The sequence below is a fragment of the Procambarus clarkii genome, chromosome 2 (assembly GCF_040958095.1).
Source record: "Procambarus clarkii isolate CNS0578487 chromosome 2, FALCON_Pclarkii_2.0, whole genome shotgun sequence".
Lineage (NCBI taxonomy): Eukaryota > Metazoa > Arthropoda > Malacostraca > Decapoda > Cambaridae > Procambarus > Procambarus clarkii.
The window spans coordinates 18119044-18143254 of record NC_091151.1 but is presented as its reverse complement, the minus strand read 5'-3'; the positions used below and the strand labels follow the sequence as shown (position 1 = coordinate 18143254).

General features: G+C 40.6%; 2 non-coding genes across 2 annotated transcripts; one reads left to right on the top strand and one right to left on the bottom strand.

Moving 5' to 3' along the window:
* Nucleotides 1-402: 402 nt before the first annotated feature.
* LOC123762471 (U4 spliceosomal RNA) lies at nucleotides 403-543 on the bottom strand. Its single transcript, XR_006773358.1, has one exon. It is a non-coding gene; the product is annotated as a U4 spliceosomal RNA (small nuclear RNA).
* A 7269-nt stretch (nucleotides 544-7812) lies between these two features.
* Nucleotides 7813-7885, top strand: TRNAV-AAC (transfer RNA valine (anticodon AAC)). Its single transcript has one exon. It is a non-coding gene; the product is annotated as a tRNA-Val (tRNA).
* The last annotated feature ends 16326 nt before the right edge of the window (nucleotides 7886-24211 follow it).

Here is a 24211-nt window from a genome sequence, read left to right as displayed (position 1 = left end):
GGTCTTCCCTAATATACAGATCCACTCCTCCATGTGACCTAATTTTCCTATCACACCTGTATAGGTTATATCCTGGAATCCAGATCTCACTGTCTAAGAATTCCCCTGCATGGGTTTCTGTGAAAGCTCCAAATACTGTATTTGACTCCGTGAGGAGGCCATTTATGAACTGTACTTTGTTGTTTGTTTTTGTTTTTAGGCCTTGTATGTTGGCAAAGATGAATGAGGTTACTCTATTAGTGATGTTTGGCTGGGAGACTTTTCGGGTAAAGAGTACGTAATAAAGAATCTGAAAAAACAATGAATTCCCTTGACAATAATGGTTACAAATCTGCGAGACCACATATGGATAGCGTATAATTAAGTTTTTATCAAAGGAAGAGTAATAATGTTTCAACAAAGCCCTTGAACGGGCTAACAGAAATTGCCGTAGCCGACGCTTTAACACGCCGACCCAGCGGGGTATTGGTTAAAGTTTTCAACTAGCAATAATCGCACCTCGGATGTACCTCATTGGTTACGATACTGCCACTGCGCAAAGCTGAATAATACATGGGCTGTGAACACCAGCCTCAATGTATTGCGGACCATAATCTCCCATGTATATTCTATGTTATTATGTATTGATTTTAACAATAACATTAAATTCTTGCTAAAAGCAACATTTATGATTCTTATTTTGTTTATTTTGTATTACTCTAATAACATTTGTTAATATCATGATCACTTGCATGGAAACAATCATTCGGTTCTGCTCTGTTTGGTCCTGAGAAACCTTTTATGTAAGAAAACGCGCATCGAGTTTGGAGGAGTGACGTGAGAATCTTCTAAATTCTTTATTAAAAATTTATCTTCAAGTTCATATAGGATTTATTATTATTATTATTTATATCAAGTAAGTTTATTTATTTTTAAAATTATATATACAAGAGTTCTTCAATTCTTGTAAAGCCACTAGCACGCATAGCGTTTCGGGCAGGTCCTTAATCCTATTTTTCCCCGGAATACGACCTGCCAAATCTTCAATAATTAGGTACTTATTCATTGATGGGCGAACAGAGGCTACTGTTAAGGATTAGCGCCCAGTCAATCCTCCCAGGCCAGGATACGAACCCACGCCAATGCGCCAGACTACGTCAAATTCGCAAACAAAACTCAGGTGTTATCAATCAGTGCTACACTAGGAATGGAACGACCATTGTAAAGAAGGAAAGAGCAGGAAAAAGATATGAAATAAAGTGTGATCAACAACTACTGGCTTTCTTTCATCACTGTGGCATATCTAAAAACCAGAAACCTTCCAATGCCAATACTGAAAGTAACTCACGTGCTACTGAGCTTAGCCTAACCTAGTTAAAAAAAATGTCAACAAATTCACTCTTGTGTTGATGATATCCTCATAACGAACCCAGAGTCTGTCAGTGCAGGCTACTTATCATATGCCTCTGTTTGATTGATTGTTGCCGCCGAAAGCAGCTAGCTTATTGTGCACCCCATACTCATCCTGTGAGCGGTAGCTAGCTTATTGTGCACCCCATACTCATCCTGTGAGCGGTAGCTAGCTTATTGTGCACCCCATACTCATCCTGTGAGCGGTAGCTAGCTTATTGTGCACCCCATACTCATCCTGTGAGCGGTAGCGCAAAAGAATTACATAGGGCACAAAAGATCTTTATCAGACCTCATCTTATATTATTACATAAACAATTTCATTTATCCTTCACACCGTATAGTTACAATGTCAGCTAGTTACAGAGAAAGTGCTATTACAAGAGCTATATATTTACAGTAAGTCATCATCTCTGTATGACTAACCATCCTGTGTGATGGGGATTTTTTTGCATCACGGAGCTAGCTTTTTGACACACTGTACTCTCTTTCATATAGTCTAGGGTAGCTGCACAAATGCAGATGTACCTAAGGTATTATTAAAAACAAAAAAAAGTCCAAGGTGCTGTCTTTTGCTCTGCTGGTTAAATAATGCTCTCTCATCCATAAAAGTTCCTAACTAATCAGTATAATCGCCATATGCTCATGTAAGCATCTACCTCAGTATCATAGTAAAATCTTTCTCATTTATAATCTTACCCTGTTATCTATGAATTTATTGTAATTTGATTAATATTAGTCATTTATTGGAATTAATTAAATGAGTTCATTTTTATTTTCTTAAGTTCATACTAATTATAGGATCATAACCGCTATTTTGATCCTATAGTTTCAAGCTATTTAATAGTTAATTATCATTAAGATTATTTTACTTTATGATTATTAATCGACTTATTAAGACTTTTATTGTACATTATTCTTGTCAATCTTTATTGAATCTTTTGTTTCCACTTTTTACCTAACTTCTGTCCACTTCTTTTATATTTACATTTATCTTTTTTGTACTTATAATTGTTTCTATTAAATGTGTATTTGTAGTTATTGTTGTGTTTTTGCAATAATTACCTTATATATACAGCAGTTTTAGTATTTAACTGTTCTGTAATTGCTTCTCTTAATCGAGTGAACTGGTTATAGGCTTGGAGATCAGGTCACATTTCACATAGATGGCACATCCCCTGGATTGCCCATTGACCTATGAAAGGAAGAAGCCTCGATAGCCTGAGATTTTAGGTTCTAATCCGTCTCGAAGCAAGCTCTCCTCTTGTATCAGGATGTCTATGCATTTGGTTGCTGCTATACATTGCAAGTGTTGTGTGCAGCCTTTGCGATTTCCATTGCAGGATCTTTAGTCCTCTAGTTTGTGGGAACATGCTAATATTACCGTGGTATCCATGGAGTCAGTTGAAATCGCCATGGAAGTTGAAATTGGAGTTGAGGATCTTGGTGTACTTGAAACTCACTCATCAAGGACGCTTTCAGAAGTAGTGAACTCTACCTGTTTATTTTTTTAGGAGAGTGTCTCTTCCCCTGCGTTCTTGAAGGTAAGGATATTGTTTTTTTCGAATTTCTTGAGCTTGTGCTCAAGTGTCTCGAGTCTCAGTGGTTTGCTTGCTACCATGTTTCGACAGCAAACTTTCGACCAATTTCGTGACCCTGACCCTAAGCATAGGCCAGAGGGTGTCGAGTTGTGAAGGAGCTCTACTTACTGCTGTGCTGGTTTGGGACACGAACATTCTTGCCATCCCCCAGTGTGCTTACTGGGTGCAATGGGGCGGGCAATTACGTTGAACTATTTTCTTCTGAGCCCCAGCAATCCCTCTGTCCTGGACGGAGACCTTCACACCCTCCACCATTGCCGATGGTGGAGGGCCATGTGCCCCTTCCACCCGGTTTGGTTTTAGTAAGCTCCACGCTGTTTTTGTGGGCAGGGGAACTGGTATATGTTTTGGTTGGGCTTCTGCTCTGCTGTAGACGTGGCGGGTTTTACTTGGATCCTTTTAATCGTTTTGGGACATCTTAAGTTCCAGACATGGTGTGAATTGGAGCAATTTGGGCGCTTAGCTTGGACGAGCTGGCTTGCTTTATGTTTATCAAGGCATATTTTCCTGTCGTGGGGCTGGCTACAGACTCCACACTTTGCTGGGCGTTGGCAGCCGTCCTTGTGATGTCCAAATCTCTGACATCTGAAGCATCTGAGGGGCTCTGGGGTGTTACCTTACCTTGAGGTTACCTTGAGGTGCTTCCGGGGCTTAGCGTCCCCGCGGCCCGGTCGTCGACCAGGCCTCCTGGTTGCCGGACTGATCAACCAGGCTGTTGGACGCGGCTGCTCGCAGCCTGACGTACGAGTCACAGCCTGGTTGATCAGGTATCCTTTGGAGGTGCTTATCCAGTTCTCTCTTGAACACTGTGAGGGGTCGGCCAGTTATGCCCCTTATGTATAGTGGAAGCGTGTTGAACAGTCTCGGGCCTCTGATGTTGATAGAGTTCTCTCTCAGAGTACCAGTTGCACCTCTGTTTTTCAACCGGGGTATTCTGCACATCCTGCCATGTCTTCTGGTCTCATGTGATGTTATTTCTGTGTGCAGGTTTGGGACCAGCCCCTCTAATATCTTCCACGTGTAAATTATTATGTACCTCTCCCGCCTGCGCTCAAGGGAGTACAGTTTTAGGCTCTTTAGTCGGTCCCAATAGTTTAGATGTTTTACTGAGTGGATTCTAGCAGTAAAGGATCTCTGCACGCTCTCCAGGTCAGTAATTTCTCCAGCTTTGAAAGGTGCTGTCATTGTGCAGCAGTACTCCACTCTAGAGAGCACAAGCGTTTTGAAAAGTATCATCATCGGTATAGCATCTCTAGTGTGAAAAGTTCTTGTTATCCAACCTGTCATTTTTCTTGCAGTTGTGACGGCTACTTTATTGTGTTCTTTAAAGGTAAGGTCTTCCGACATGAGTACACCCAGATCCTTTACATTGCCTTTTCGTTCAATGTTATGATTTGCCTGAGTTTTGTACGTGGTTTCCGTTTTTATATTTTCATTTTTTCCATAGCGCATGAGCTGGAACTTATCTTCGTTAAACACCATATTATTTTCTGTAGCCCATAGAAAGACCTGATCTACGTCTGACTGGAGGTTCGCCGTGTCCTCTATGTTGCCTACTCTCATGAAGATCCTAGTGTCATCTGCAAAGGATGATACAGTGCTATAGGTTGTGTTCTTGTCTATGTCCGAAATGAGGATGAGAAAAAGTACTGGAGCAAGCACAGTACCCTGGGGGACTGAGCTCTTCACGGTTGATGGGCTGGATTTTATTTTGTTGACTATTACACATTGGGTTCTGTTAGTCAGGAAATTGTAGATCCATCTGCCTATTTTTCCGGTAATTCCTTTTGAACGCATTTTATGTGCAATAACACCATGGTCACATTTATCAAAAGCTTTTGCGAAATCTGTGTAAATTACATCCGCGTTATGTTTGTCTTCCATAGCATCTAATGCCATATCATAATGGTCCAGCAACTGCGACAGGCAAGAGCGCCCTGTTCTGAAACCATGTTGTCCGGGGTTATGGAGTTGCTGTGATTCCATGTATTTTGTGATCTTACTTCTTAGCACTCTCTCAAAAAAATTTATGATGTGCGATGTTAGCGCTATCGGTCTGTAATTTTTTGCCTCTGTCTTATTTCCTCCTTTATGAAGTGGTGCTATCTCTGCTGTTTTTAGTATATCAGGAATAACGCCAGTATCTAGGCTTTGTCTCCACAGAATGTGGAGGGCCTGCGATAGTGGTTTTTTACAGTTCTTTATGAATATGGAGTTCCAAGAATCCGGGCCTGGTGCAGAGTGCATAGGCATACTGTTTATGGCTTCTTCAAAATCCAGTGGGGATAGGGTGACGTCTGATATATGATTTGATGTTGGTATCGTATCCATGAAAAATTCCTTTGGGTTATCAATCTTTAGTGTGTTTAATGGCTCGCTGAAAACAGAGTCGTACTGCGTCCTCAGTAGCTCGCTCATTTCTTTGTTGTCATCGGTGAAAGTTCCATCTCCCTTTCGCAGGGGCCCGATACTAGATGTGGTTTTTGATCTTGATTTTGCATAGGAGAAAAAATATTTCGGATTTCTTTCTATTTCACTGATGGCCTTTTGCTTTCTTTGCCTCTCCTGGGTTCTGTATGATTCTTGTAGCTTCCGTTCAATTGTTTCTATTTCTCTACCTAACCTTCTTCGCCGTTCTTGAGATAGGGTGCGACTCTCAAGTTGTTCCGCGATTCGTTTTCTTCGCCTATATAGGGAACGACGTTCCCGTTCCAATCTGCATCTCTTCCTCTTTTTTCTTAGAGGTATGCGGTTTGAACATATTTCTAGTGCTACTGAGCTTATTTTTTCCAGGCACTGGTTCAGGTTTGCATTTCCTAGCTGTTCTTCCCAGTTTATTTTTGTGAAGTCCTGTTTTATTCGCTCCCAGTTTATCTGTTTATTATTGAAGTTGAATTTGCTGAAATCTCCTCCACCGGGAATCTGGACTGGTTTTGAAGGTCTACTCCCCATGGTTGTCATAACTTCAATTAAGTTGTGATCTGAGTAACAGGTATTTGTAATCATTATGTTCCTGATCAATTCATTATTAGTGAAAATGAGGTCCAGCGTGTTCTCCTTCCTAGTTGGTTCTACTATTTGCTGGTTTAAGGCAAACCTGTCGCACATCCGTAGCAGGTCATTTGCATGTGCCTGTTCATTTAGGCTACTTCCTGGTATTCTTTCTGATATTACTGTATTAGCCAGGTGCTTCCATCGGGTGTAAGGCCTGTGTTGGAATACTCCCCAAATGGCAAGATCAAGCTTCTTTGGAATCCGTTCTCTTACTGTGAGAAAGACTTGTCGGGTTTCTTGCTTCGTGGATTTTACCTGGCAGCTTTCTGATGACTCCACATAAATCAGCTTTTCAAGATGGGCTAGGGTCATGTGCAAGGGATAGTGGAGTCATTATGGAGTCAGAGGTCACTCCCTGAAGTACTTTAAGTCTTACCTTACTGATAGGCTCCAATATGTTTCTGTGAATAATTCAATTTCTCCCACCCTACCCATCAACATTGGTGTTCCCCAGGGCAGCATACTTGGCCCTCTCCTCTTTCTCATCTGCATTAATGACCTCCCAACATCTCAAACCAATTCTATTTGCTGACGACACGACCTTCATTTACTCCAGTCCTGACCCCCTTGCTCTAAATGTCACAGTGAATACTGAGCTAAATAAAGTCCATCACTGGTTCACTGCCAACAAACTCACCCTCAATATTGACAAAACTTTCTATATTTTGTTTGGCAATAAATCCTCAAATCAAATAAATCTCAGGATTAACAATACCCAAATTTGTAACAAAGTAAAAAGCAAATTCCTTGGCGTTCTCATTGACCACAAGCTGAATTTCCAGGGGACACATTCTAAATATATCAAAAAAAGTTTCAAAAACTGTTGGCATTCTTTCTAAGATCAGATATTATGTACCCCGCCCTGTCCTGGTGACACTCTATTTCTCCCTCATCTATCCTTATCTCAACTATGGTATTTGTGCTTGGGGTTCTACTACCCAAAATCATTTACGTCCTCTAATTACCCAACACAAAGTTGCTATTAGGACAATCTCTAACTCTGGCCCCAGACATCACTCGGTTCCCTTACTCAAATCTCTGAATATGTTAGATATTAAGTCACTGCACATCCTCTCAATGTGTATTTGATGTATATAAAACGCTGAACTGTAATGTCAATCCTGACCTTAAAAGCTTCCTAGAAGGTTGTAACAGATCCCATGAGCACCACACCAGAAACAAATACCTATTTGATATTCCAAGAGTTCCTGCCCGAAACGCTTTGCGTAATAGTGGCTTTAGGCATTGTATGTACTAGCTCTATCTATGAATCCATCAACTTTTGTATTTCTCCTTGTATGTATGTACTTTACCTGAATAAATATTTGTATATGTATTTGTATTTGTAAGATATAAGATAGTGTGTCCTGGGAGGCGGCGGCAGTACGCTGCCAGGTGTGGAGGGGGAACTTGGCTGTCCTGTTGTCACCTTGATCTATCAGGACTTATCTCAAACTCTGCGAGTCATGGCACATAGTTACATTATGGTGCTTAATTATTCCCATAACATTGAGAGTCTGTGTGTTATCGAGGCAGCTCCAGACAAATTAAGGGACAATAAAAGATGAGTCTGGGAGGTCATTATGTCCTGTCCAGACACAAGGAAACTTAACATTATATTGTGTAATAATTTACTACTTTATGTTATTATTTTGTCATAATTCTTCACTGATCTTGAAGGTGCACACAACTGACTTCTTTATTTCATCCATTGGTTTTAGTCCTCATAAATAATGATTTATAACGTTCATTGATAAACTATTGTCAGGTGCTCATGGTGTAGTGGTTATCACATCTGTCTAACACACAGAAGGTCCCAGGTTCGATCCCTGGTGAGCACAGTGTTTTCCATCTAGGTGCTCTCAGATGAATTATTGTGTAATAAAGCAACAATAATTTAAGGGGAACACGCCACTCAGGGCCGCTAACTCTTGCGGCCACGACGAGGACAGGAAGACGGCGGCTTGTCAAAAATCCCCGAATTATCCTTGATCTTTTTCAGTTAGATTTTAACATTTAACAGAGTTTTGGCATTTACGGGCTCGCCGGGTAGGCGGTTCCATGGAGTTGATAACCCTCTGGGTGAAAAAAAAATCTCGTTTTTTTTTTGTTTTTTTTTGAGATATATACAAGAGTTATCTATATTGATATATATTATCTATCTATTGTTACTTACAGTGTACCTGAGAGTACTTGTAAGCAATCTACCTCATTTTTCATTTTTGCTCAATTTGTTTTTGTATTGCTTAGTCTTGTTTATATTTTTGTTTTGTATTTCTATATCTTGTGTTTTGGATAGTCCATGTTTATATGTTTTTTCTTTAATTTCATTTATTACCTAGGTTGCCTAGCCTAGCCATACTCCCTTACTCCATTGTACCCCTGTAAGCCCCTTTTGTGTTTGTTTTGCACAGTATTGTGTACATTTTTTTTCCCCTATTTTATAGCTTATTTCTTCCTTGTAATTTGCCTTTCTTTCCTTGTTTTCCTGCAATCAGCTTTTTTTATGCAGACAAGTATAGACCCAGAACTTAACCTCTTATCCACTATCTATGACAATAATCACTTTAATGATCTAAATTGCAGATATTTTGCAGCACATGATGTAAACAATGTAGTAACTCATTATCACAATATCTCTGTAATCAATTTGAACGTTAGATCCCTAGGTAAACACTTCGATGATGTTAGTGCCTTGATTGAAGCTATTGACAACAAAGTCTCTTTTATTATACTTACTGAAACATGGTTGAAAGAGGATACTACTCAACTCTTTAACATGCCTAACTACTCAGCAATTCACAACTGTCGTCAACTTCAGAGAGGTGGTGGCACTGCTCTTTACTACCACCATGAACTAACATGCTAAAAAGAAATTAGAACTAGAGACTGCTATGGGGAGTATATCTTCGCCAGCTTCAGAGTCAAGGGTGCCGAGTCTGTCCTGTCTGTGGGTGCAGTTTATAGAATTCCTAACACTGATGTGTCCGAATTCAACTCAAACCTTAGAAATCTAATACTTGATAACAGACTGAACAAAAACCACCTAATTATCGCAGGGGACTTTAACATTGACCTCTGCGAGCCAGAACACCCTACTGCTGTTAGCTTCCTCAACTGTATGAATTCCTGCTTCCTCATACCCTTAATCACTAGACCTACTAGAATCACTGATAGCACTGCCACGACTCTAGATCACATCTGGACAAACATAACCTCTCCGCTTACTTCAGGTATAATCACCGATAGCACTACAGACCATTACCCCACATTTCTCTTAACTAACATTAGCAAACCACCTCTTGAGTCAAGAGAGATACGTTTTAGAGTACACAATGAAGCTGCTATAGACAATTTTATAACTGCTACTGATAATGTCAACTGGGAGTCCGAGTTAGGTAACATAGAGGACATCAACCTAGCAGTTCAATCTTTTCTTCAAAAAACTCTTAGCCTTTATAACACCCACTGTCCTATGCTTACAAAACAAGTCACAACCAAAAGGCTTAGCAATCCCTGGCTTACAAAGGGAATACTTAAATCTATTAATAAAAAACATGACCTTGAGAAGAAATATAGGTTAGGAATTGTCTCCAAAGAATTCTCAAAGAATTACTCATTATTGCTATCTAAGATAATTAGACGAGACAAAACTAAATACTACGAAGATAAATTTACCCAAATAAAGAGCAACATTAAACAAACTTGGAGAACAATTTCACAAATATTGGGATCAAAGAAGTCTATAAATAACAAACCGACTCTCCTGTCTAATAACGATGGTCAGCTTTCAGCCTCTGATTCTGCTATTGAGTTCAATAGGTTCTTCTCTTCCATTAGTTCATCCCTTGCTAATGATATTCCATCTTCCAGTACTGATATTAAGGACTATCTTACAGGTAACTATCCACAGTCTCTGTACCTAAAGCCTATTAATTCCACTGACGTCAATGAGATAATCCTTTCCCTTAAAACCAAGTCTGGTGCCCTTCAGATACCAACTTTAATCTACAAAAAAGCCTCCAGATCTTTAGCCCCTGCTATTGCTTTGCTCTTCAACAAGTCACTTGAACTCCAAACCTTTCCAGATATTCTAAAAAAAAGCTAGAGTAACGCCTGTCCACAAATGTGGTGATCTCACAGATGTTAACAACTACAGACCTATATCAACCCTGCCAAACTTGTCAAAAAATTTTGAAAAACTAATCTATAAGCAGCTTTACTCATATGTAGCCAAACTCAATATACTTAGCCCTTGCCAATATGGCTTCAGGCCCAAAAAAAGCACTAACGATGCACTTATTAGTATGCTTAACTCGATTCATACAGCTCTTGATAAAAATGAGTTCCCTGTTGAGTTATTTGTGGACCTGCGTAAAGCTTTCGATACTGTCAACCACCAAAACCTTCTTCTTAAATTACATCATTATGGTGTCAGAGGACACTCCCTACAATACCTCAAATCCTACCTTACTGACAGGCTCCAATGTGTTTCTGTGAATAATACAATTTCTCCCACCCTACCCATCAACATTGGTGTTCCCCAGGGCAGCATACTTGGCCCTCTCCTCTTTCTCATCTACATTAATGACCTTCCAAATGCCTCCCAACACCTCAAACCAATTCTATTTGCTGACGACACAACCTTCATTTACTCCAGTCCTGATCCCCTTGCTCTAAATGCCACAGTAAATACTGAGCTTAATAAAGTCCATCTGTGGCTAACTGCCAACAAACTCACCCTTAACATTGACAAAACTTTCTATATTCTATTTGGCAATAAATCCTCTAATCAAATAAATCTCAAAATAAACAATACCCAAATTTGTAACAAATTAGATGGCAAATTCCTTGGCATTCTCATTGACCACAAGCTGAATTTCCAGGGACACATTCTAAACATATCAAAAAAAGTTTCAAAAACTGTGGGCATTCTTTCTAAAATCAGATATTATGTACCACGCCCTGCCCTGGTGACTCTCTATTACTCCCTTATCTATCCATATCTCAACTATGGTATTTGTGCTTGGGGCTCTACTACCCAAAATCACTTACGTCCTCTAATTACTTAACACAAAGCTGCTATTAGGACAATATCCAATTCTGGCCACAGACATCACTCGGTACCCCTACTCAAATCTTTGAATATGTTAGACATTAAGTCACTGCACATTCTCTCATGTGTATTATACATATATAAAACGCTAAACTATAATGCCAATCCTGATCTCAAAAGCTTCATAGAAGGTTGTAACAGAACCCATGAGCACCACACCAGAAATAAATACAGTTTTGATATTCCTTGAGTACGACTTAATCAAACCAGAAATGCTCTACAAATCAAGGGGCCCAGAATGTGGAATGACCTTCCCAACCATGTTAATTTAAAGACTGTACCTCTCTCAACCAGTTTAAGTTAAAAACGAAGCTATACCTAATAAATTCCCTGTAACTCACCTTACCCCTCTGTTGTCAACCCATGTATGTTTTTTGTTTTTTTTTTGTTTTTCAAATCAACGCTGTTTGAATGTAATTTTCTGTAATAATTTGTAATTGTATTTGTGCTGCTTTTTCAACAATGTTCCCCCCTTCTTTTACCTCTATTTTTATTTGTACTCAACACATCTTATTCTTTTTACCCATTAGTTTTAAGCTTTAGTCATTAATGTTTTTCCTGCCCGAAACGCTTTGCGTAATAGTGGCTTTAGGCATTGTATGTACTAGCTCTATCTATAAAGCCAACAAACTTTGTAAAATCTCTTTATGTATGTACCTTACCTAAATAAAATTATTATTATTATTACCTAAATAAAATTATTATTATTATTATAGTTGTTACATTCTTGTACAGCCACTAGTACGCGTAGCGTTTCGGGCAGGTCCCTGGAATACGATCCCCTGCCGCGAAGAATCGTTGTTACAACCAAGTACACATTTTACTGTTGAGTTAAACAGAGGCTGCAGTTAAGGATTTGCGCCCAGTAAATCCTCCCCGGCCAGGATATGAACCCATGACAAAGCGCTCGCGGAACGCCAGGCGAGTGTCTTACCACTGCACCACGGAGACTGGTAAATTCTCCCCATATAACATAACATAAAAATGTTCTCACTCTTACAGTGCGACTCGTTGAGCTTGAAACCGTTGCTCCTTGCCGGAGCAAGGAGGTCTGGAATGATTTATGTTACCAAGTTGTGGGGGTTTTGTTTTTTGCTTTCACGACTGTGAAAGCAAAAAAGTCGCCAGTGTACATGTTTCAGACGATTCACAAAACTGTCGGAATTAGCAGAATAGAAAATACGAGAGCAACCGTACAGGGCCTGGGAGCAAGGTCGGGTTAGAGTCCTTGAGGGTCTCTTCTCAGACTAGCCTCACCTGGTCCTGCTCCACGTTGATCGTTGGAATCTCCTCAATGATTTAACACTTTAAGGGACTCCTAGGGTCCTCATCACATTTATAGATTAAGTTAGATTAAGGACCTGCCCGAAACGCTGCGCATACTAGTGGCTTTTCAAGAGTGTAAATACTGTCCTATCCAATGTATTCTCACAAACCCAATGTACCTTCTTGTATATATATAAATAAATAAATAAATAAATATAGTTCAGTGAATATAGGCAACTCGGTGTTGAAGACACCTAGAGCTGAAGGCTTGAGTAATTGATTTGCAGTATTCAGAAGTGGTTCAACGGAAACACCGCATAAAGCTTAACAGTAGTTTATTTACTAACTTAACCACTAATACACAGGGTGCTTGATTTACTTTAGATTGGCGTCAGAAAGGTTATTGTATTAGTGAGACTCTTGACGTCTGGCTAATCGACTCGGATCCACTCGTGGAGAAACACCTAACTTAACACAGTTGACAGCCAATCATTAACACGGCAACCTAACTGCCGGTATGCAAAGGGATCACAAGAGTTCCAACCGGATACTCGGGTAATGATGATATGCAATAAACACAACTACACTGTCAATGGGACAGGCAATAACATGCACAATAACGTCACACAATAATTAAATGTGTGGTGTATGTGAAGCTCACATTCACAGACGAATGTAATGCCGTGATAACACACAGATAACACGCATACACCGTCTATGGTTATAAAGCCATTCATAACTACAGGGCCTAATAAAAAATTTGGTGGCACAGCAATATATTACAAAGATACCTTCATTTGCAATAGTGTTATTAGTGATAGAGACGACTATTGTGAATATACCTTTGCCAAGTTCTCCAGTAAATCCCTTAAATCCTCCCTGACTATCGGTGCCATCTATAGATTTCCTAATACCAACATAGCTTTATTCTCAGACAATGTAAGGAATCTTATCATAAATAACAATCTCAACAAAAATCACATCATTCTGGGAGATGATTTCAATATTGACCTGGGTCTTCAAAACAACTCTCAAGTTGACTATTTCCGTAACAGCATGCACTCCTGTATGCTAATCCCCACAATCACCAAGCCCACCCGAGTCACTCAAACATCTGCCACTACCCTGGATCACCTATGGACTAATATAACAGCTCCCCTTACATCTGGGGTAATTTATGACAGAACAACTGACCACTATCCTACTTTCCTCATAGCAAACTTGGACACATCACCACCAGAAACCAAGAAACTCTCATTCAGGCTACATAGTGAATCAGCTTTAAGCAATCTCTCTAATGCACTTCACAATATTAACTGGGAATCTGAATTTAATATAATACACAGGATATAAACTCATCAACTAACCTCTTTCTCTCCAAAACTCTAAGCCTCTACAAGACTCACTGCCCCCTCCTTACCAAACAAGTAACTGATAAAAGAAAAAATAACCCGTGGCTCACAAGTGGCATAATTAAATCAATCAACAAAAAACATGAATATGAAAAGAAATTTAGGAGTGGCCTAGTTTCAAAGGAAGTAGTTAAAAGGTACTCATCAGTGCTTACCAGTATCATAAGAAAAGCAAAACTTTCATATTATGAGACTAGATTCAAAGAAGCAAAAGGCAGCATGAAAAGCACATGGAATATCATCTCCAATATCCTAGGAACTAAAACAACACTCCCACAACCAGATAACACTCTCTAAGGATGGCCGTACACCGTCATCTGACTTAGAAATGGCGAATGAATTTAATAGCTTCTTTCCATCGATTGGTGCTAACCTTGCAAGTAAAATCCCACAGACTCAGACACATATCAACACATATCTCTCAGGCAGCTATCCAAACTCTCTTCTCCTTTCACCAGTTAGCCCGACAGATGTTGTGTCCATCATACACTCACAAAAAACAAAGCTGGGAACATCAGTGAAATCCCATCCATTGTATACAAGAGCGCCTCCCATGCCCTTGCCCCACCTATACCTCTGCTGTTCAACAAATCCTTTGAGTGTCATACCTTCCCTGATATCCTTAAAAAAGCAAGAGTAACGTCAGTTCATAAAGGAGGTAATCCGGCAGACATAAACAACTATAGACCAATATCGAACCTACCCATACTAACAAAAATATTTGAAAAAATTATCTACAAACAGCTCTACTCCTACCTCGTAAAATTCGACATTCTTAGCCCCTGTCAGTTGGGCTTCCGCTCTCAAAAGAGTACCAACGATGCAATTATTAGTCTCCTTGATGTAATTTACTCAGCCCTTGACAAAAATGAGTTTCCGATTGGACTCTTCATTGACCTGAGAAAGGCCTTTGATACTGTTAATCACGATTACCTCTTATGTAAACTCCATCATTATGGAATCCGAGGCCATGCACTGGACTATATCCAATCCTATCTTAGTGATAGACACCAACTGAGGCTAGGTAATGATTGAGGCTAGGTAATGATGATAGAGTTACAAGATACGAGCTAGATGGTGTTGAGATTGCGAAGTCGGATTGCGAAAGGGATCTGGGAGTTATGATTAGTAAGAATTTAAAACAAAAGGATTAATGCATGAATGTTCGTAATAAGGCGAATAGGACACTGGGATTTATTATTCGAAGCGTTAGTAACAAGACACCTGGTGTGGTTCTTCAGCTATATCTTGCTCTGGTTAGGCCCCATTTGGATTATGCAGTCCAGTTTTGGTCGCCGTACTATAGAATGGATATAAATTCACTTGAACGTGTCCAGCGTAGGATGACTAAGTTAATTCCCAAAATTAGAAGTCTTTCATATAAAGAAAGATTAATAAAGCTTAAATTGCATTCACTGGAAAGGCAAAGAGTTAGGGGGTGACATGACAGAGGTTTACAAGTGGATGAATGGATATAACAAAGGGGATATTAATATGGTATTAAAATTATCAACTCAAGACAGAACACGAAACAATGGGTATAAATTGGAATTGAAGTTTAGATTTAGGAAAGACTTGGGTAAATACTGGAACAGGGTTGTTGATTTGTGGAACCAATTGCCGCGTAACGTGGTGGAGATGGGGTCCCTCGATTGTTTCAAGCGCGGGTTGGACATGTATATGAGTGGGATTGGGTGGTTATAGATGGGAGCTGCCTCGTATGGGCAAATAGGCCTTCTGCAGTTACCTTTGTTCTTATGTTCTTATGTTCTAATGTGTAGCCATCAATAATATAACCTCTCCCATTCTACCAATAACCGTTGGAGTGCCACAGGGCAGCATCTTGGGACCTCTTTTATTTCTTATATATATCAATGATCTGCCTAATGTCTCTAACATTCTGAAACCTATTTTGTTTGTTGATGATACTACCCTCATCTACTCCAACCCCAACCCACATACATTAAATGATGTTAATAATGAACTAAAAAAAGTCCACTTATGGATGTCAACCAACAAGCTAACACGTAACATAGAAAAGACCTACTACATCCTATTTGGAAGCAAATCTACAAATGCAATTCAGCTTCAGATAGACAATATAAACATTAGCAATAAAAATGATGGAAAGTTTCTTGGCCTATTCCTAGACAAGAGACTCAACTTCAGTACCCACATACAACACATAACTAAGAAAGTCTCTAAAACAGTTGGTATACTTTCCAAAATCAGATATTATGTACCTAACTCTGCTCTCATCTCTCTATATTATGCACTAATCTATCCCTATCTCAACTATGGTATTTGTGCATGGGGTTCAACCACTGCAAACCACCTCAAGTCCATCATCACCCAGCAGAAATCTGCTATCAGAATAATATCAAATTCTGCTTTCAGACAACACTCAGCCCCCTTGTTTAACTCCCTAAACATGCTAAACATAATCTCACTCCATAAATTCTCTTGTGTCAACTACATTTACAAAACCCTGTTCTAAATTCAAATCCTTGTCTGAAACTCTTCCTGGAAAGATGTAATAGGACCCATTATCACCACACCAGAAATAAATATCTCTTTGATATCCCCAGAGTTAAACTTAATCTGTGTAAACACTCTATGCAAATAAAGGGACCCAGTTTATGGAACTCACTCCCTATTGAATTGAAAAGCTGTCCAACTTTTACATCATTCAAAATCAATACTAAAAAGTACCTAATTTCATCTTCATAGTTTTTTACTTTTGCCTTAAAATTGCACTGTATCTATTGTTACCCAATCTCCCAACCTTTATGTTCCCAATTTGAACATCTTTACCATTGTGATCATTGCTGTCTTATATGTGCTGCCAGTCTGCTGTATGGTGTTTATTAATCTTGTTTATCTGTATCTATTGCTACGCAGTCCCCCAATCTTTATGTACCCAATCTGAACATCTTTACCATTGTGATCATTGCTGTCTTATATGTGCTGTCAATCTGCTGTATGGTGTCTATTAATCTTGTTTAAATTACTAATCAAGCTGTCAATGTAATCAATCAGAGCTTTAATATAACAATGTGCTTTAATATACTTACTAAGCTCTCTCATCTCATTTTTCTCTTGCAATGTATCTTTATCATTTATCAATTCTGATAGAAATTACCTACTTAAAATTATCTGTTAGATTAAGGACCTGCCCGAAATGCTGCGCGTACTAGTGGCTTTACAAGAGTGTAAATACTGTACTATCCAATGTATTCTCACAAACCCAATGTACCTTCTTGTATATATATAAATAAATAAAAATAAAATAAATAAATAAATAAATTCACCTATGACCTGTGACAGGTATGGGAAGGTGAGAACTGTGGTTGATACCTCAGATCTAACACAGACACAATAAAACAATGACAAGATCTTGTACTTACAGATAAGGTACCTTTCCTTACTCACTCACTCAGGCACATTTATGCAAGAACTCGTAGGTGGCCTGAAAGCTGGGCGCTCGTTCTGACATGAGACCATTGACGACAGGCTTCGCACAATCCGTACTTGACACGGGGGTACTGCAGGAGGGTGTGCTGTATGCTTAACAGACAGACACACGCACACACACTGGCATTGGCAATGAGTAACGGTGGTGACGTCATATGGTACAGTGAGGGCGGCTGCAGGTTATATGACACCATGCACTACACTGTACACTGTGGTACAGGTGTAACACGGGTTAGAGGTTCCTCTCTCTTTACTTCCTTCTTTCTACTCCCTCTACCCGTATTCTTACTTTTATTTCTAAACCAAGGGACTCCAAAACTTTTACCAAAGCCAACTCCACGCCACGTGGTCCTAAGACGATTGACCGACTTAGGATTCTACACCCAGTATGACGTGACCTAAGCTCTGAACAAAACCCTAGAGTCACCTCTGCTGCCACCACCAGACCAGTAATACAAGAGCAATGATCGAGGTCTGGATCGATCACGCTAATTAATCAACCTAGGGGCTTGATCCCCACTATAAACGATGACCTTGAGTGTGGAATAAATTACACGGTAATGATAATTCCGATTCGATGTTAGAATCGGCGCCCAATGCAACTCTGCCTCGTGTGGACCACGTGACCAGGACAAGTATACACATAAAACACATGGAAACAATAAAATGCAAATTAATAACAAATTTAATTTATTAAAAGAAAACTAAAACAAAATCTAAATATGTTCACTCCCTATCACTTTAACACTCCCTACTTGACCTGAGTGGCAAATGAGACTATTTCTATACTTAACAATAGCAACTATACCTTGGGCGACCAGCTAGATGTCTTGGCTGGTCTAGGGGAGAGGTAAGATGTTTGACCTCTCCTAGCTGCTTCCGTGACCACACTGATCTTTTCCTTGTCTGGACTACCCCAGACAGAGTATTGTATTGTTCCGCCTCGCTTACCCAGTTACTTTAGCAAGGTTAAGTTATAACAATTAAACTCTGTTGTACTTAATTGATCCAGACTGGTTGAATTATTTTACTTTAATTAGATTACACAAACATCTAACGGCAGAGCTGTTCCCGATCACAAAAATGGTTATTAAAACTTTGAGAAATATTAGACATGTCAACCCTGCTGACCTATGACCGCCGGTCACTCCGCTTTAGAAGTTAGATCCGATTCGTGACGTCACTGATGGTGACTTAAACTCAATAATTAGAATACTCTTGATATTGTATCCAGTACTATTATACAATACAATTTTAATGCAAAATGAATAAAGGCTAATTTTCTCTAAATTGCTGAATACTATAGGATGGTTCATTATACGCAGCTATGAACAAAGCGTTGGTTATTTCCACCGCGAATTCCCCTGGGGGTCAGGTCACCATGCGGCTCAGCTTCCCATTCTCTTTTGTCGATAAACCACTCTGGATAATTCTTACAACAGCCTAGTTTGTTACAACCCCCCCGCACAAGCACTTAGTAAACCTTGTTAATTTGTTAAAATTCACGAGGTTTAGTATCCAAACCCACAATTCAACTCATGCCACAAACAAAAGCTAACCTAACTAATAAAATTTGACAAATAATAGTCCAACATCATAATGAACATGTCCATATTTCATAAATTTCTCAGCTGTCAACTGACAGCAATCCTTCAATATCAGGAAACATACATCCTACCCTTACTGACATAGCTAAATAACATGTCCCTACTCTACCATCAAAAACTAGCTATTAAACTCTCTTGGCTCTTCACTAGCCAAGTCCATGTGTCCTCTAGAGCCGGCCACACCGTGCTCAAACAAACATTAAAGTTATAAGTTCAGACTGAACTTTGTCATCCGGGAGCGTACTACGGAACTATCAGGTACACATCCGTGTACTAACCACTCCCCATCAATGTCAGCCTTGACATGCTAAGGAACACACCTAATGTTTATTACATGTATCTAAAAATAAAAAAAATTCCTATACTATATCACAGGTTTCAGCTGACTGTACAGCCAAGTGTTCTCACTCACTAGAAGTGTCAATGTTTATATTGGTCCGCCTCTCCTGTGTTCAAACATTCTGAAAAAAAAATAGCACAACATAATTTTCCATAACCGTTTGTTCTGGGCTGAGACAATTACACAGGGGCTTCGATTTTGATTACTGACCAATTTATAGTTAAATTTTCATATATTATACCAGAATTATTTTAAATCTGTTTTTCAACATTTATAAAGAATTGATTCTAACTCTGTTTTTCAACATTTAAACAAAAGTGTCCAGATGTTCTTTACACAGATGTTCAGAGCCAACTTTGTTGTTTGTATCAATTGTTCATATTTAGTAATCGAAAAAAAAAATCGATGCTGCTGGATGCTGAATGTAGTCGCTGACGATGACGGTGTCGATCTTGCTTCTTCTCATGTGTAGACATCAATACCTGGTCCTCTTGTACTCCCATCCGGTACTCTTGAATGACGACAGAGTGTAGTAGAGCGGAGTGCCAAGTGACAGCTGTAGAATACTGTTACTTCGGCCATTAATCTTGCTCTCGACAGTCCACACGCCTTCGTATCAATCACAGTTCACACGGTAGTCTTGATGTTAAACTTGTCGCAGATGACCACAGCAGAGCAGAACTGGATGTACCAACGGTGTCTCTTAGCAGGAGTGATGTTAGAAGGTCGTAGAGGCGGGTTGCTTGTTTGCAGAACAGGTGAATCTCGTCTTCCATCATTGCTCACGTCATCTCAGGCGTTTCTTGATGTCACCAGGTTACTAGGCCGTAAACACCAACTGTGCATACCCTCGTACCGCCGACTTTAGGCCAAAGGAGACAATTTTGCGACCTTCTATTGGCGAGTCCCGGTACTCTGTAGGGAAACCGTGCCTTCCACCTGTGACCGCCTTACTTCTGCTTTCTTGTTACTTCAGATGGCGTAATCATTAATCTTCCGGCGAAATTCTTGAGTACTGCTACGTGCTTTCCATTTCTTGACCTCTCCTCCAACACTGCTGGAATGGCTGCAGTCTTGATGACGCAGCAGGTGGGTATTGGTGATCTCGAGACAGCTACCCCGGCGTTGTATGGCACCTCCGGTGACTGCTATAATGTGGACAGCTCGCTGGCCCTGACAACCTCGTTAGTGACGTGAGGCGTCGGCCGGGTGACTCTTGGACAGTCACTCATCCCCAAAGTAACTGATGTATGGGTTACTGGGTCTGGTGGGGGGAGGGCTTTGTGTAACGTGCCTCCCCCCTCGGTCTTTACAGACAAGGGTTCACGTGTGGCTGGAACAACTGGGTCGGTGTACCAATCAGACCTGGGAACAGACAGACACAACACAGCGGAAGCATAGATATACTCTGGGTTTGGTGGAGGTGGGACCCCAGAGCACGGTAAAAGTTGCTACCTGAGTTAAGTATAGACATAGTACATCTCATTGCCTTTACAGGAAAATCTAATCAATACTAAATTATACTAACTAAGGAAGTTACTTTACTGTACAGCGCGAGATCTTGTCACCATAGGGTGGCGAGACTGCACCTGACTACTGATGAGCGATGACAGAGGGTCATCCTCATCTTCTGACTCGTCGGTGAAGCCATGAGTCAGCACTGCTGAGTCAGGAACTAGACCCGCTGAAGGCAGTTCTAATTCCTCTCTAGCATGATAATGTTTCAATTTATTTACATGAATTGTCCTTTCCACCTGGTCCTCGAACACTCCTTTTATAACAAGATTAACCGGCCCCGCCCTTTTAATTACTCTATATGGCCCTCGCCACCTCGGAGCTAGTTTCCTGCTCTGATTGGCGGGCGCAGCCTCATTCACTCTCAATACGAGGCTTCCTTCCTTCAACTCAAGAGGGCGCACTTTCTTGTCATAAAAATGAGCATACCGAGTCCGTGCCTTCTTGGACGCTTCAGCTGCAATATTCCATGCATTTCTCATTTTACCCAGGACCTCTGAAGGATAGTCCTCCCCGTATGCAACATTATGTCTGTTAAGCAGACCTGACGGGAAATTGCATGAATTACCAGTAAACAAATGAAGTGGTTGGGTGTTAATTGATTGGTGGATGGCAGTATTCAAGGCGAACTGAACATAGGGTAGGTGTTCATCCCAGGTGTTTGCATCATGTTCAGCAAGGATTGCAAGCATATCCTTGACTGAACGATTAGTCCGTTCCGTCATTCCGTTTGCTTGTGGGTGGTAGGCCGTTGTAAAAGCCGAAGTTGTCTCTAAAATCTTACAAACTTCTCTAAATATATTCCCATTGAATTCTTGACCCCGGTCAGAGACTAAAACTTTAGGAGGTCCGAATACAGTAACGAACCTACGCAAGAATGCATCTGCAACCGTACGAGAATCCTTCTGAGGTAATGCAACTAGTGTAGTGTATCTAGACAGATGGTCAACTAGCACCAACACATATCTGTTACCTGAATGACTGTGGTGTAAATCAATCAGATCGGCCCCCACACGATCTAACGGTTCACGAATTTCAGGAAATTCCTGAAGTGGGGCTTGTACCTTAAGGGTACCTTTACTCCTCTGGCAACGAGGGCACGACTTCACGAAATTGATTACCTCAGAAAGTAATCCTGGAAAATAAAATAGAGACTTTGCTTTTAAGTGCGTTTTAAAGATCCCCGGATGCCCTGCAATTTTTGAAGCATGCGCAAGCTTTAACGCTGATGACCGCAACGCGTCCGGAATAACTAGCTGAAATACTGCCCTATCATTCTGGCTATTAACATAATACAGGACGCCCTGTTTCATTTCAAAATCATGTATAGGTAAATTCTTTTTCTTTTTGGGGTATTTTCCTCCCTCTAAATACTCAATAATCTCTTTCCATCTAGGCTCGTTCATCTGGTATTCTCTCATTTTATCTGATGGAATGGTTTCAATGTTTTCATTAATTTGAACTGCCGCTATATTTCTACTTAGCGTATCTGGCACAACATGTGCTGGACCAGGCTTGTACAAGATCTGGAAGGAGTGGGCCGAAAGTTCGTGAGACCAGCGTGACATTCGTGGGCATTTCGTTCGCTTTTTAAATATGTGTGTTAATGCTCGATGGTCTGTGTAGATTACAAAATGCCGCTGAAATAGGTAAGGCTCGAAATACCTAACTGATTCTACTACTGCCAGTGCCTCCCGATCCGTAGCTGAATAACGAACTTCAGGTCCTTTGACCTTCCTACTGAAATAGGCTACTGGATGGGGTAAATTATCTGCGTCTCGCTGAATTAAGCACCCGCCAATAGCAATACCGCTGGCGTCAGTGTGCACTTCCCACTCTTTCTCAAAATCAGGAATAGCCAATACCGGTGTCGTGATTAGTTGGTCTTTCAGTTTGCGATAGGCCTCGTCATGTTCAGATTTCCACACAAACTTCGCATTTTTCTTTGTCAGATCAGTCAGGGGTGCTGAAATGCCAGCGAAACCTTCAATGTGACGACGAAAATATCCGGCCGCCCCCAAAAACCTACGCACGTCCTTTGCTGTCCTTGGAGTAGGCATGTCAGCAATGGCGCGGCAAGAATCTGGGTCAGGTCGGATACCGTCTGGGCACACCTGGAACCCCAGAAATTTGAATTTCTGAGCCGCCAGGGTGCACTTCTGAACATTCAGCCTGAAACCTGCCTGATCTAACAACTTCAAAGTCTCAGTCAAGTCCTGTAGGTGTTCCTCAAACGTCCTGGAATATATCACAACATCATCCAGGTACGCTAAAGAATGCCTACCCAGTACCGGACTAAGGATAAAGTTGATGGCCCTCTGAAACGACGAGGGCGCTGTCTTCAAACCAAACGGCATCCTACGGAATTGATAAGTGTGCCTACCATCCGAGAATGCTGTTTTTTCCCTATCCTGTTCTGCCACCGGAATCGCCCAATACGCCGATTTTGCGTCAAGAGTTGAGAAATACTTAGCAGCACCAAATTGATCTATTATCTCCTGTATTCGGGGCAACGGATACACATCACCCTTAGTTAGTTCGTTCACCTTCCGGTAGTCAACACAGAAACGATAACTACCGTCCGGTTTCCGAACTAGCACAACAGGAGAGAGCCATGGTGACGTACTAGGCTCTATTACGCCCTGTCTCAACATTTTCTGGCACTCCTCCCTGATAATGTTCTTTGCCTCTTCCGGCAACCTCCACTGTCTTGTGTACACAGGCAAATGGTCACCAGTTGGAATGGTGTGCTCGATCTTATCAAGGAGACCAATCTGGTCATCCTCTGTCGCAAACAATTTCGGGAATTTTCGTAAAACTCCTCTCAGTGCCTTCCTATCTGCCTGTGCAACATGTTGCAAATCAAGTGCTGAAATTAATTTTTCCACTTCCTCAACATTCTGTGCAACATTTCTCGTCTCGTATTGTACTTTGGATGGTGTTTTAGTATTCAACATATTCAGTGCACTACATTGTGCAGTGACGGCTGGCGTCTCAGCTGACTCATGGTGAAAGATTTCTGTGTCCTCCACCATGGTTCCCTGAGATACCCTATCACCTGCCCTGAAGCGAAAAGTCTTATGTGAAAGATTGACAACTGGAATGAGTGCACCTTTATCGAGCACTACAACTAAGTGATGAGGAATTAATAAACTATCACATCTCCCAGCCACCTGAAGGGTGGTACCTGGTTGTATGTGACGTCCCACGGCTACTTTAATAAATTTAACAGAATGTGGTGGGCAACTCTGTTTGGTCAATGCATGCAAGGCGCATGACCTCTTAACTGTGTCTGGAAGAGACTTAAAAATCAATTTTGGATAGTGCGCATTATATTTCAGCTTCCTCTTAATTGAAGCTACAACTGGGGGATGGTCGATCATCTCCACTGGGTAGGAAGTCTGTCCCAACTGCAACCTGCAGTTCCTAGCCCCTTT